Source organism: Serinus canaria, chromosome 6 (assembly GCF_022539315.1).
Source record: "Serinus canaria isolate serCan28SL12 chromosome 6, serCan2020, whole genome shotgun sequence".
In the NCBI taxonomy this organism is placed as follows: domain Eukaryota; kingdom Metazoa; phylum Chordata; class Aves; order Passeriformes; family Fringillidae; genus Serinus; species Serinus canaria.
This window is the reverse complement of record NC_066320.1, coordinates 11,653,038-11,668,223: the sequence shown is the minus strand read 5'-3', so window position 1 is coordinate 11,668,223 and position 15,186 is coordinate 11,653,038. Positions and strand designations below refer to the sequence as shown.

General features: G+C 41.8%; 1 protein-coding gene across 9 annotated transcripts in view; it reads left to right on the top strand.

Moving 5' to 3' along the window:
* ZMIZ1 (zinc finger MIZ-type containing 1) overlaps positions 1–15,186 on the top strand; it is a 336,761-nt gene that overhangs the window by 107,134 nt on the left and 214,441 nt on the right. For 7 of the 9 annotated variants that reach the window (XM_050975941.1, XM_018910990.3, XM_050975946.1 and 4 more), the window contains one exon: positions 10,297–10,379. The exons of 1 other annotated variant lie outside the window; for it this stretch is intronic. The gene's annotated coding sequence lies outside the window, so the exon portion shown is untranslated. Of the gene's footprint in view, positions 1–3,753; positions 3,778–10,296; positions 10,380–15,186 lie in introns of those variants that run through there. One more of the 9 variants, XM_050975944.1, reaches the window with a different exon arrangement.

The window sequence follows — 15,186 nt, the reverse complement described above, 5'->3', positions numbered from 1 at the left end:
AGCCTTCCTGAAGATTACCAGTAGCCAATTCAACTGATTTTAGACTGTATTCCATCTGTCTAGCAAAGAAAGAAAATACATTAGTAGTCCACACATGAATAGCTTATTAGTTCATTTGCTGTGTGCTCTGCAGTGATTCAAGACCGATCTAAAATATTCATCCACAATTACTGGTGCAGCACAGTTCAAAGTGCTTCAAATCTGTGGGTTTGGCTGAGAAATTTAAGGAAAATAGCTGCAAATTGATTCTATATGTAATTAATGAAACATTTCATTCTTACGTAAATATTACATGTTTGGCTATTTTTTCATCTTTTTTTTCCCTTTTCTCTTACTGAGCTCCCCCTCCCTGACCTCCATTATGTGTTTGTTTGTTTTATAGGATGGTGGGTGGGCTGGTATGGGGGCATATTCTCTTGAGAGGAAGAATTAATAGCCGAGTCCTGTGACTCATTCACTGAGCAAACAGCTGTTCTCCCTCTAATTCACCCTTGCTCGGATGTCCATCCCACCCCCGGAGAGGAGCTACCAGAAGGCACTGTTTGCCTCTGCCTCAGTTGTTGAAACTCAGTCCCCTTTCTTGTAAGAAATGCCCTTTCCTTGGCCGGCACCCTGTGCCTGTGCAAAGCAGAGGTGCACTGTGAGCCCCTGGCCGGCGGGCAGCAGCCAGCCTCCTCTTTGCTGCAGGGACACACAGAATGGCCCTGGCAGCCACGGCCCTGTGTGTCTGGGCCAGATCTCCCAGGGCTTCCCTCTTACAGAGTAGTGGCTTTGGCACAGCAGAGCCTGTTTGGAGCTGGGGCTGGATGACAGTGGCTTCGGTATGGGTTAAAAGCTTTTGGTGTGTTACAGAGAAAGGGCTTTCAAGGACAGCATGGAAACGAGTGGATATTTGTGCAGATATAAGGAGTGAAGTCAGTGAGGCAGGACTGGGGTTTTGTTTGGGGTCTCTCCCTCCCTCTTTCAATGTCACAGAAAATTAATTCTAGTTTTACAAATGCTATCAGTGGAAGATTTCAAGAACAGCCTGCAGTAAAACTGGGAAGATCTTGAGGCAAACTGCATCTTGCTTTGAAATTACTGTCTTTCCAGCTCAGATGTCCATGCAGAGCATGAGTTGTGTAATGCTGCCTCTCTGATGTTGCAGATGACCTCGAGTTTTAACATGGGCAGCCTGGCAGGGCTTGGCATCAGGGAAGGCTCCTGCAGCCCTCCAGGGGACCAGAAAACTAGGATCCAGGGCTACCAGTTTGAGAGTACTTGTGTAATAGCTTGTTTGATAGACAGCAAGGAGCACTATCTGTTGAAACCAAATGACCTGAAGAGAAGATGGGGGAAACAGCTTCTAGCTATTAAATCCCAAGATACGACTCTTCCTCTGAGACATCTGTGCAATTATTCCTTTTGGAGCTTTTATTGCTATGACATTAATTTGCATTAAAGGCTTGGATGTCTAAAATTGTTTGCCTGCATCTTATTTGGGTCATAGTGTTGCAGCTTTCCTGCCCTTTACTTCCCAGCACCACTCATGCAGGCAAAGCAGGCAATTGCACCCTGTGCAGGCATGGGGTTGGATATACATGGTGTTCAGTGTTACAGAAAAGGGTGGTTAGGGTATTCAGTGAGCTGATGCAAAGGCACTCAAGAAAATGGACTTGGCAGAGGATAGATTTAAACTTCTGTGAAATGCCTACCTTTGCATTTAGAGAAATGGAATTTCACCCATAAGTCTTGGCACATCTGCTAGGGGCAGTGGCTAAACCCAACAAAAACAGATGTTCATAATTGAGTTGACTGGCAGCAATATAGGATGTTAAATTACTTTTTTTTTCCTTCCACATACATGAGCTTGTTTCCCTTAATACAGGTCTTCACATCACTTGAATTGCTTTCTGTTCAAATTGCTGTTCATTGGTGAGTTCCATTATGATTTAACTAAAATCAAGGAAATAGCCTTCTCATCTTCACTCCCATGAGTGGAAGGTAAGGGCAGGAAAGGAAATGTGTATGTTGATCAAGTTTTAGAGGTTATTAGGCAGAGATGGTAAAAAAAACCTGCTCATGATTTTACATTGCTGACCTTTTACCTTGCACATTGGAGAATGAAATGGTTTATAAATGTTTTCTTTAGATACTTTTAGTAAGGGCTCTCAGATATTGTTCTTTGGTGTTGAAAATGCACTTAATTTTTAACCTCCTCTGTTTTAAGAAGGTTAAACTGGAGGGGTTTTCACTTTGATCTGTTAAGGTCAGAGCTGTCTTATCACTGTTGTTTGAGGTAAGTGGGCAAAGGAAAATTTTGGGGATTTCAGCTAAGTTCTATAAAAGGGTTTTAGTAAATGGAGGATCCAGCTCAAGAATGCAGAAGTTGGGGTGTAACTTCTACAGGAAAACACCTGTTTAAGAAGTACTTTTTACCTAAGAGAAAAATGAAGAATTTTTCCTTGTAAAACCTAGGCACAAAGCTCTACAAGTGGGCTACAGCTACAAAGAGGTTTCTGTTTGGTTGTTTCTAAGGTTTTCCTAGAAACCAGCTTTCCTCAATTTGGTGCTCCGTTTTTGCACGAAGGTGTTGCTGTATACAGAACTCTGTTCCATACTGCATAGAGAGGACCATTTTCAGACCAAAACAGACCAACACTTGTTTATTAAAAGAGTAGTGAAACGATATGTAGTGAAACAAAGTGAAAAAGATAAACCACTATTTTTTTATTGGTGATGGTATAAGTTTCCTTCACTCCAGTACTTTTTAACCTTATGCAGGTTTTGGGTTCCACCCCCCCAGCAAAAATAATGCACACGTGTTGTGTGTAGTTCTAAGCCCTTTGCTTTGCTACTGTCCTTAAGTAGTAATGCTGTAAAGATTTAGAAATTATTTTACTGCCAAATATAAGACATTTGTTACTCTCAGAGATGATGGCTTAATTTTTAGTATTCTTTGGTGGTTTATATCTTGACATTTCTTATGACCTACAATTAAAATTACTTTAGCGAAGTCTCAACTTATATCCAGATTTCTGTGTGGCTGAGTGTCTCCAGGGAGAGCCTTGAACTGCTCACTAAATCAATTTGTTCTTTTCTCAAAACAGATTAAGTATGTTATACCACTTTATATTAAAAAATAAATAACCCCAGATGACATAACTGCTACATGTAAAATTAAAAAATATGCTCTGCATGTTTTGAAGGGTAGTAATTTTGATGCCAATGCTGTGCTGATAGTAATACACCAGAGAGAGCAAAGAATGGTTAAAAACAAGCATGTCTAATCCTGTCTCGCTGTTCTGCTAGTCTCGTTTGAGAATTAGGTTGATGGCACTCTACTTGGGTGGGTACTAACTGCTAGATGTGGCAATAATCTTCTTTAACAGAGCCTGAGACACTTTGCTTCCACTGCCTTGTCTCTCTGGAGTTAGATTTTTTTTTTTTTTTTTTTAAATTTGTCTTACTCATGCCTGCTGCTTTCTTTTAAGGTCAGTCTTCTCCCTATTCCTTTAGCAAGACAGGCTGCAGAACTTGCTTGTGACTCACCTGCACCCTTAGCTGATGCTGCAAGTATAATTTGAGTAGACTTCTCATGTTTACTGTTTATTTTGTATCCAACACACAAGAGGAGCAGAGGAAAATCGGTGGCTGCTGGTGCTCTGCAAATCTGCGAAGGCTATACAGGCAGCTGTATGCAGGGAGAGTCAGATGCACTGGCTATGCCAGAAGCAGCTTTTGTTCCTTCAAGCCACTTCCATGGTTGTGCTTGAGTGGATTATTTTTTAAGGCTCTGTAAGTACAATAGGACTTAAGGAAAAGGGAAGGGGAAAATTTTTTCTAAAATAGAACAAAGCACACTGAAAAAGTTTCTATGGAAATAGATGGCAAATGGTCTCTAATAATGGGATTTTACAAGAGATGTCCAATCTCCAGAACAATGGTTCCGTTTAAGCCAAGATTAATAGTGCTTGTTATCCTATGCCTGTGAGTTGGCAGCTCAGTCCTCTGCTACAAGCAGATGCAGTCTCATGTGCTGCTGCCCGCTGTGGCCCGGGGAGGAGCCACGACTGCCACGGTCACTTGTGAAATGATAATGAATTGCAAACCTCGGTTGGTTTGGGCCCTTCAGCCCCAGGCTGACTCTGACTGTAGCTGGCTGGGTGCTGTTGGGCTGGAGCAGGCACTGGAGAAGGAGCTGCCTGCACTGCCTTGCGGAGGGCAGCCACACCAAATTTTCTTATTTCAGCTTGGGCCAAAGCGACCTCCATCAGGTTATAGTTTCACAAAGATATGCTGAAATGCCTGTCCTCCTGGTCCTATTTCCCTGTTCCTGCTTAATCCCCTGATCTATTCTACTGACTCATGTGCAGCCCCTTAAATCTGGGGTGTGAGGCTGGGAGGGAGGTGGGGTACAGCACTGCCCCAGGGACTTTAGGGTTTTCAGGGCTGTGACAAGAGAGCAGAGACATGGACTACAGCAATCTTGGCCAACTCATGTCTGTGTTTTTAGGTGCACTGGACCCATGTTAGATGCAGCCTTAAGAAGAGAGCAGGATTGGAAAAGTGGTTCTTTCAGTAATTAGATTTTTGGAGAACAGCTTGGGAGAAGAAAAGAATTTTGTTGTTGTTTTCTAAACTGGAGATCATGATTCTGCAAGCGGCTGCTGTTAAACCTTAAATACACAGGGTATGACAACAACCTGGACTTTTCCTTTCCATCTCAAGATAAGGAAATTGCAAATTCTTGGCTTTCTGCAGCTGAGAAAATGTGTACTTCAGTTATGTTTTATTTTTTTGAAATAATGTGAAACACAAGTTTGAGAAGGCTTTCTTTCTGTTTATGCAGAGAAAAAACTAAAGGTAGTTATTTGGTTCTTTAAACTGGGAAACTAATTGAGAAAATTATGACTAAATAAACAAAATTTTTGCTTCTTCACACTGGTGAGAAAGAAGATGGGAAAAAACACAAGCAAAATTCACGTACTTATTACTGTGATTCTTTCTTACTCTGCTGTTCCCTTGTAGCATTCTGCCTGACAGGGTGAGCTTGAGAAATCTCCCCGGAGGACTGGTTGCAGTAATGATGTGATACAGGAGCCACCAGTTTGAGTGGCTACACTGCTCAATGCAGCAGCCCTCTATGAGAACATCCTTTTTCTGTTTTGGGAACAAAAGGTGTCAGGAGGAAATGGGGTAGTGCAGGAGTGCTGGCCCAGGCTTCTTCTGGGACTCTGTGGGGCATGAGGAGCCCCACTGGGGTGAAGGCAGGAGGCTGGCTCCAGGGCTTCCCAGGGCAGGGAGGGGGTGTGTTAGGTGCTGCCAGGTGAGGCACGTGGCAGGTTCCAGTGCAGCCTGGCCCTTTCTGTGACTTTCTGCTACTTGTGTTTGGAATGAGTGGGCATCCTGTCTGTTCCATCAGATGTCTGTATTTTGCAGCCATGTGGCTGCTGCATTTTGGTGTGATGTATTTGTGTGGGTTTTGGTTGTTTTAAGAACAAGTCTAGGTGTAGGCAAAGTTGAAAGTTGTCTGAAGCTGCAGTCCTGCTTCTCTCCACACAGATATTCCCAGCTTTACTTTCCTCCCTTGCTCTGTCTCTGCCCAGGAAGAAACACACCAACCTGCATGGACATTAGTCTGTCTCTCATATTCCCTCTCCAAACCCCTCACCTATTTTGCATTACTTAGTTTAACAACAGATTTTGCTCTTCTCTTAATAAACTCGCAGGCTGTTTCTTGGTCAGTGTGGATGGCATCTGATGCTTGTCAGACATGCACTCACTGTTGATTTTGAGTTGCTTTAGAATTTCAAGAAAGCCCAAGTTTCTAAAAAGTCCTGATAGAGAGCTATGATACCTAAAAAGGACTGCATATAAGAGTTAAACTCTCTGTAAAGTTTGTTAATGTTTTCACATAGCAGAAGTACGCTTGCTGACCAGTAAGCTTATTTAGGAAGAGCAGCACTTCGTGTTCTTCACTTATGACCCAGTTACAGCTGTGGATAAATGAGAAGTTGGGATTGCTGACATGCTGTGGTTTTACAGGAATTTTGAGTTTGAACATTAATGCTGGAACTACAAAATAATTTGTGAAAGTAGGAAAATACCCTAAAATGCACCTTCCTTATGCATTTCCATAGGAACATAGTACAACATTCTTAAACTGTCTATCCTAGCAGTATTTTTGTTTTTCAAGAATTTCTGTTTGGGTGTTTTCTATTTCCTATCTCCTTATTTTTGTCTGGGTATGTAGAGTCCAAGTGATATTTTGTATATGGAAACTGGGTTTACTCCTGGTTACTTTTAGAGATTGATTTATTTACGGTTATTTAAGTCCAGCAAAGGTAAGTGCTGAGTTATAGACAGTGAGATACCCTGGGGCCACTCTTGCTTTCAGCAGAGGGGTAAGGCTGAGGACAAGAAGCAGAATTCCAGGACTATCTGTGATGGTCCAGAGAGATCTATTATAAACTTGTCTCTAAAATCTGGTGGCCACCAGCTGGGACCAGGATATGATGAGAAAGCAGGGGAAGTTCTTGGTGCTTGACCTAAGTCCATTGCAGTGATAACCAGCTGAGATGAGGAGGTTTAAAGATTAGTTCCTTGATACTTCCCTATTGGATTTCCTCCAGTTCACCCTTAGGGTAGTTTTATATGCTTTAATTTTCAGGCTTGGAATGCACAGGTTGCTCTGGGTGTTTCGCTTCAATAAATATATAGACCACTTCCATTAATTTCAGCAAAATCACTGAGAAACAGAGCACCACGTTATAAGAAAAGATGTTGAAACTATGTAATGTATTGGGCCAGAATTGGTGGGTTTAGGGGTTGGGGCATTGTCTGGGCTGCACTTCAGGAGGGTCCCTGAGGGATCGTGTCTGCCCCAGAGCACAGTCAGGGTCACCCTTGAGGGCTGTGGCCACCCAAAGCAAGGGCATCCCTGGGGAAGACTGGGACCTGGGGGAGGAGGAGTCCAGCATGGGACAGGGAAAATGGAACAAAGGGGCAAGGAGTAGCCCAAGGACAAGTGAGAAGCAGGCAGAGAAGGTGCTGCAGAGGCACCCCGCGGCTGTCCCTACTAGAGGCATGGGCAGGGCTGAGGGTCAGGCATGGCACAAACCAGGGGGGTTGGGCGAGGAAGGGTCTTTGGGTGAGGTTGACCCTTGGGAAGCTGCAGGAAGACAGTTCCCCTCCGTGGTTGCTCAACTGCTTAGTCTCCTTTTTTTTCCTCTCCTCAATTTCTGAAACAGTAATTAACAGTTTGTTGTTAATTGCAAATAAAGGAAAACTATGTGGAATTCCCAGAGTTGAGATTCTTTTGCCCATGATGTACAGACAACAGATTTGAGGGATTCTTTTATCACTTTTGCTGTCTTTTAAATCTTTGGGGTTTATTTTTACAGCTTTGGTTTTGAACTTTGGAAGCCTAGAGATAAATATATCCCTTTAAAAAAAACAAAGAGCTGAAAGCTGAAATTTTTATGTGATGATGAGACTTTGGAGAACTGGCTTTAGGAAAAATTCCTAGTGCTGCAGGGGACACGATAAAATTGCTGGCGTTGGCAGCCCTGCTGTGTAGGCTCTCCTTCCTGCCCCCGGCTCCTGCAGCCTTCCTGGTCTGTCCTGGCCGGCTCCTCCACAGAGTGGTTTTTGCGGTGTGATCTGCTCGGAGCAGGAGTTCTGCCCGTGGTGCACTTGTCATGCACCGCATACACATTTCTGTAGGAGTAGCCTAACGCAGAGCGTCCAGCATTGCGATCCAGCTGTTCGTTGCCAGAAAAGCATTGTGGCCAAAACAACGTGTTCGTTTTTGTGCTCCCCCTGCTGGATCTGGAAGAGCAGGAAGCCCTCCCGGCTGGAGCGCTGCTGGTTCCCCTCCTTCCCCAGCTCCCTCCCCGCAGCTCCCTGATCGGGCACAGGAGGCTGTTTGCGGAAAGGACTCGGTGCTTCCCAGAGTCCGCTCCCGCAGCGGCGGAACGGGCCGTGCCCAAGTTGTGGATGTGGGAAGGGCTGGGAATTGTGCAGCATCGAGTTATTGTGCCACAGCAGGGCTTAGAACACCCCTGGAAAGGGTGGCTGAGACAAGCCAGGTGTAAGGGCTTTCCGGCCGACACTTCTTCTCTACCATCTAATCTTATTCTTAGGTGTAGCCCGCTAGCCCCGAACTTTGCCAGCGAGACTGTTTTGGGGATCTTTCTAGAAACAGGATGAGAGACGGGACCAGGCTTTAAGAAGCTAATTTTATTTTTAGAAGCTGATTGCTGTTCCCAGCAGGACCCTGTGAAGTGTGTTGGCAGAGCTGGGGCACAGAACAGGCTGGAGTGGTGGAGGGAATATTTTACAACCCCTGAGCAGGTTGTGCAGGCAAACCAAGGAGCAGATGCTGGTGGGGACAGTGCCAGTGTCCTTAGCATCAGCTTGGACCTGGTTTATGAAAGGGGTGGGTGGTCGGTAATGTGAATTCACAGAAATGTTAATGGGGTAGCCCTTTCATTTTAAGAGGTGCTTTATAAAACAAAGTAGGAATTGTGGTGCTGGTTTTACAGATGGGCAGAATAAAGCAGAGAGGAAGGGAGCAAAGCTTTGGGTTTGTGTGCTGCAGCAGTGCAGTTCAAGCTGGCTTGAACAGCCTCTGTTTCTACCCTCTGCCATGATGGCTGATCACTCCTGTCTTGGGCCTGCTCTCTGTGTTGTATTAGCAGAGCTGTTTGAGACAGCATGCTGAAGGAAATTAGTTGCCCCATTCCAGCTAACTATGCAGCTGCACAAATGCAGTGTTGAAAGTAAGAGTCCACGAGAGAGGAGAGATGAAATTTAAGTGTCCAGGTAAATGCTATGGCCTGATCTGACAAAAGTCCCATCCAGTTACACCTGGAATCGTACCCAGGTCTTGGGGCAGGCAGAAAAAGTAGTTTTTCCTTTGGAGAAACAAACTAAAATAATTAATAGCAACTTCATTAAAGACCAGTCAGCATTGGCTGAGAAAGTAATGTTAACAACTACTAAATTTGAATCAATTAATATGTTTTTTCTACCTTGGATAAGCAGAAGAAAAGCACCGGGAAAAGCTTCTGCAAGAGAATTAACCCATTCTGGGCAAAACCTGTTCACAGTTCCATAAGGCCTTAAAGCCAAACATTCATCCAGGGTGCTTGTCAATATGTAACTTCTCTAAAATTGCCCTTTGTGAGACAAAACCAGCAGCGTCCCTGTATGAAGCAGACAGTCCCTCGGTGGCACTGGGTATGTTGGGGTGGGATGACTGTTTTTAAGAAGGTTTTCAGTCATGTTTTTATTCCTGGTGAATTATCAGTGGAAAGGATAAATATGGCTGCAGAACAAACAGTAAATGCAACTAACATGTTATAACTTAAGGTTTTTCTTCTGCCTTTTTTTAAAGTCACCTGTGACTTTTGCATAATATGAGTTATCTAAGTGTCTGCTCCCACAGCTGGTAGTTGGGGTAGTTGCAACCTAGACTGGTTGCAAATTGTGTGGGGTTTGTTGTGTTGTTTTTCAGTTGGTTTTTTTGGTTTTTTTTTTGTCCAGTAGTATGCGCTTTTTCATGTTTAATGGATTTTTTTTTTTGTATGGAAGTTATTTGGAAGTCAGTCAAAAGAGAGGCAAAATGTAGTCACTGTGTTCCTTTTCTCAATACTTGCTGAGTTTTGGAACTTGGTAGTATAATGCTGTAAGGACACCTTGTCTGCCTGCTGAAACAGCATGTAACAAAATAGAGACTACCCATAAACATTCCTCCGTCTCCCTTTGCAATCTTTCTTTATAATTAAAAAAACATTTCCTAGAAGTTGCAGTGCTGTGCCAGTGTAATCCATAAACTTGTTTTGTTTTGCTATAGAGAGGATGGTGGTTCTGAGGTATTTCGGTGTATTTTTTTAAGTAGTGTTTGGGGGTTGGTTTATCTTTTTTAATGGCACTTAGCTCACAATAGTCAGTGAGTACCCTTTATAAAGAGAATAAAAGAGACTTCAGCATGACCTTTAACTGAAAAAAAATTACCATTTGGCTCAGGAAATTTTGATATAAACCTCAACAGAATTCTTATTATCTTTTCCTTATTTCATTGTTAAAGGCATGAAAACCTGTATACTTAAACTGCTGAGTCTCAAAAGCTCGGCGGTGGCAAAAGCTGGGCTAGAACCCCAACCCAGCCTCAGATCTGGTCTTCCTGGCTTGGTCATTGGGCTCCTAAATGCTCTTAATTCATTTCAGATCTTTTCACTGAGCTGATTCAAATGCTGCTGTGTTCTGCAGGAGAATGGGAAACATGATGTGTCTCTATTTTTATTGCAGGAAAATGGATCTTGTTATGTGAGGGCGTTGAGGAAACAGTCCCCAGCTACTGAGAGGAAGAAAGGCCAGTGGGAAATACTCAGGTAGGAAAGCTGTGTGTGTCACCAAGCAGTAAAAACACTTGTGGGTCTTCATTCTTTTTCCAGACACTGTGTCGTGTTTGATGCTTGAATGGCTGATCTGGTCACTATCATAGTTTATTTGTTGTTTTAAGAAGCAGCCCTGTTTGGTCAATTGATTGCAACAACAAAACACTGCAAGCAAAGCCCTCAGCATAAACATTCCTCAGGCTATCCCCGGTACAGTATTGATCCTGATACGGAATACAAACAAATTACTCTTTGCATGCGCCATTCGAGCTATAAAACAGAGCAATAATATGTTCTACTTGCTGCCAATAAATGTGCATTTATAATAAACTAAGCAGAAATCCCTGAGTAGAAGTGAACAGTAGTTTCAATAATATGTTCAATATCTTATGTCTAGCTGTTGTACAGAATTTTTAAAAAAGCACAGAGTGGGCACTCCAGGGTATCTGTTTCCTTCTTCACTTAGGAAAAATAATCTTTGCAGACTTATTCTGTTGCTGCTTTTCCTTTGCTTGTGGGGTTTTTTTTAAATAGTTTTAAGTACTTTATAAAGCCATAGGTAAGTTCATCTCTGCCTTATTTTCAGTGTAGTTCAGTGCTTCTCTAGAATTTGACCTACATCATCATTTTCTTGTGGACCAGCTGCCTCTCCTTACACTGCTGTGTCGGTCTTCTCCATTTTTGATCCTTGTCATATGCCAGTGGGATTTCCATATATTGGAAAATAGCCCTAAAGCCACTTCGGTGCATCTATAGTTGTTTTGAATGCACCTGAAATTAGGGGGGAAGTCAGTACCCTGTGACCATCACCACTGGGGGTGCATAACTGAACCCATTTCCAAACAGAAAAAATGTTACTGATCATCAGAACATAGATTTATTTTTTTTTAAATCAGCTCTACCACGCTCATATAATCCACCATCCATATCTTCAGTGCTGCACTTCAATGAGTTACAGGCAGTTGACCGCAAGGCATTTCTTGATGAACATTTCTATCTGCTCTCAGCCTTGAAAAACTCAACCTTTTCAAGAGCTGTATGGGAGAAAAATGTGTAAGACTAATATTTATAGGCTGAAAAAGAAGGGAGAGGAAAGACTGAAGTGTAAAACTTGCTTCCAGCAGAAATGCCACATCCCTCTTTTACCTCTGATAATTAGAAGTATTTCTGACATGGTTACAAAGCAAGTTAGTGGTGAGTGCCTGCCATTTGCTGTGCATTTCTACTGCAGGCCTGTTTTCCTTGCCAGTGCTTTCTTCTATGCTGTTTTCAGACAACCACAAATTTCTGATACTCACTTATTACATTATGATTCATCAATACTCCTACATTTTTCAGTTATTTCCAAGTATGTACACGTGATTGTTTGTAAAAATGCAAGGTTGTGATTCAGGTTCAGATATTGAGTATTTTTTTCATAATGTTTAGCAAAGCTTATTTGCATAAATCCTTTCATTAATAGTGCTAGCTGACATAATCCTGAAAGACGAGAAGGGGGAGAGCTTTTAAGTGCCATAATTTTTGCCAGGAAAAGATCATGGCTGTGTTAATACAGCAGTACTGATTTCAACTCTAATAGATTTAGAGAACATTACAAGTAGTTTTTAGAGGCTTAAATGATATACTGTATTTAATGGTCCCAGAATAAAGGTCTAAGATGCTTGTCTTAGATAATAAAAGTAGTATGTGCAGGCCTAGAAATGCAGCAAATAAATAACTAAAGGAAACAACACCAAACGTCACCACATCAGTTTTAAAAACAGTGTTTCTTGTAGTCTTGAAAATTTCCTGGGCTTGGATCCTCATTTTCAAAAATAAAATAAAACCCACTTTTTTCTACCATAAGGAAACTTGGGAGAGAAGTTCCTTACTGTGCCTTTGGGTCACGTGACCTCGCTGCTGTAGAGCTGGAATGTTTGCCATGGTATTTCCGGAGGCTTCATAAACACACAGAAAAAACAGTGGGGGTTAGGAGGATTTTCAAAAAATTGCTGTGTCCCCCCTGCCATCCCTTTTTTTATTTTCTGGCAGCCTAAATTCTTTGCACTTCAATTGCAGGGCTCTTTAGGAATTCAGGGAGAGTTTTTATTTGATTAGTCCAGTGAATTTTAAGATCCAAGTTAAAATATTTGATAATTTTTTTAATTGCTGAACTTGTCTAGAATGATTTCTTGCTAGATGTAATACCTGGCAACCTACGTATTAAGCCTGGCTCTTATTTAGATGGTCTTAATGGTTTACTTTTGGCATGTGTCACTGTGAGTGGCATTCAGTAATCTGACTTGATAGCTGTCATCTTGCAAGGCAGAGTAATGCAAACAAAAGATGAGCACTCAGACAAGGTTACAGTGAAGAGCCATTTCCTAAGTCCTGCTGTGGTGGTGTAGAATCCCCAAGTCAAATCAGAAAAGCACAGAATTAGTTCTGGCTCCTGGGATATGAGGGATAAGATTATGCAAACCTCTTCCATCTAACTGTAGGAATAGTACGTGCTCCTTTTCAGATTTTGCAAACACCAGCTTAAACTGGGATTATGAGGACCTCTGTGTGTCTGTAATGCCATGGATATGTTATGTCTTAGTGGCAAGGTGGGCTGAAGGGACTCTGCAGTCCCTCTTACAGCCTGGGCTGGCAGAGCTGAATCTTCTCCTCCTCCCTTCCCCTTCCAGCTAAGCTGCCTGTTGAACAAGAGCAGAGAATGTATCTGTTTTAAAAATAACCTGGCAAAAATGGGGAGGGAGAGGGAGGATGAATGGACTATTTTTAGCTTAACCAAGTCCCTCTGTGCAGCACCATGAAGCTGTCCCAGGAGGGATAGGGTGAAGGCAGTGCAACAGGAGCTGGTAACAAGTGGCCAGAGATAGGAACTGCTTGTTCCAGATTGCCTTTGTGAAAAATCCCCCAGCAATGAGCCTGTGTATTCCATGAGGCTGCTCAGGACGTGGTCAGTGGGAGGTGTATAACCATATCAAGAGAGGCTTGTTGCTGAATCAGACTATTTATTGTATTAGAAGTTACAAAAAGCATAGTTTGTCTTTGAGCTTCCTTTTTAAGTATGAAGCAGTAGAGTTGGTTTTTCCCAATTTCAGGCTCCAAACTGGCATTTTGAGGAGGAGCATGGGTAGCTCCGGAATTGAGCAAGGGCTTGAAATCTGCGCTTTGACAGGGCTTCTTCACTCCTTTCTCCTGTCCCCTACTGAACTTTCTAAATTCTCTCTTTAGGTGTGACTAATTATGGAATTACATTCTCCTAGTGTTGAAATGTGTGAAGTCTAGAATCATTCACATTAATAAAGTACATCTTACATTTTGTTTCCCTAAGTTTTGTGATGTCTGCCACACATTGTCACCAGTCTGACTCCTGCTCTACTGGTCTCTAGCTAGAGCAGTTGATTGAGAAGGGAATAGGATGAAGCTAAGAAGTTGTTCAGAAACTCTTGTACTGTAATTTGTAGGGAAAAACATAGTTTAAAATATTGGCTTAAATATAAATGCTCTGGTATATGTAAGTCATCTTTTTTAAAAGTAAGCCATGACTCCAAGGGCAAGCTGTGTTTTAATTTGAGCTTATCTGCTTGTATATAAGGTTTTTTTCCCAGGTGGACACATAAAAATATGTATAGCTGAGTAAAATGTTGGTAACTTCTTGCTTGAGTTGTCTTCGGTGTTGTACTTTTTAGTAAAATGCTGTAGCACCCCAAGTTTCAGATGTAAAGTTCCAAAGTTCTGTCTCATTCCTTAGGATATTTTGCTGGTTTGTCACTTTGCCTGTATGAGACAGTATCACTACAAAATTATAAAAAACCTTTGCACTATGTATAGCTGAATAATATTTTTCATGCCCTTTGGCTTTGCCCCTTCCCATCTAAGGATTCCCAAGCCTTCCTAAACTTTTGTTTAGGCAGGCCAATGGGTGTCATTGTTGAAACTTGTTCTCAAAAGCTCCGTGTTACTAATGGCCTTTGACAGTGTTTGGAAAAGATGTCATTTCAACATAGTGGAAAGCAACCAAAGTAAATTATATTTTTAATGAAGGATTTTCTATCTGGATGAATTTATAGTGGCAGGACAGTATCAGTTAAAAATAGAAGAACCTTCTGCAGACACATTGCATTCCCTCCTGGTTTTACTTTGTCTAAACAAAAAGCAATGTACACATAGTGAGTGTAGACAGGTCTTTTAGTCTTAGGCACTTCCTTTGCAGATGGCTTCTGATTCTTTTTTTTTTTTTTTTTTTTTTTTAATAAGTGTTGCTTTGAAGGGAGACCAAATCAGTATTCAAGGATTCTGTTTATCATGTCACTGCATGGGAGATTGCTGTATTCTGTACTAGACCTACTTTATGGTGGTATGTACAAGATTCTTATGGCCTTATAAAGGATGCTAACTTGCATTCCTCTCTGCAAAGAAGTACTTCCAAAAGAAATAATACACAGATTGAGTATTTATTTTTGTTCAGTACAAAAGTATTCAGAGCTAACTGGCAAATATTTTACTTCTCTACCCTCCCTTTCTCCTTAATCATGTTTATCTCCTCACTGTTTTCTTCTGACTATTAGAAATGTCCTCTTTTAGGGTATTTTAGTTCAGCTGATTTATAAGCCAAGATTTTTTATCTTTTCTCTGGAAGTATTTGTAAGTTAAAGGACTGAATGGTTATTTGACTTTTATATCCTGCACGTATGTATACTGTGTATTTTAGATATATTTGATGTGCGTGTAAATGGAGATCCTGTTTCAGAACAGTTGTCACTGTCTGAATAATGGTTGACAGTTATATATGTATTTTTAAATGACTGAA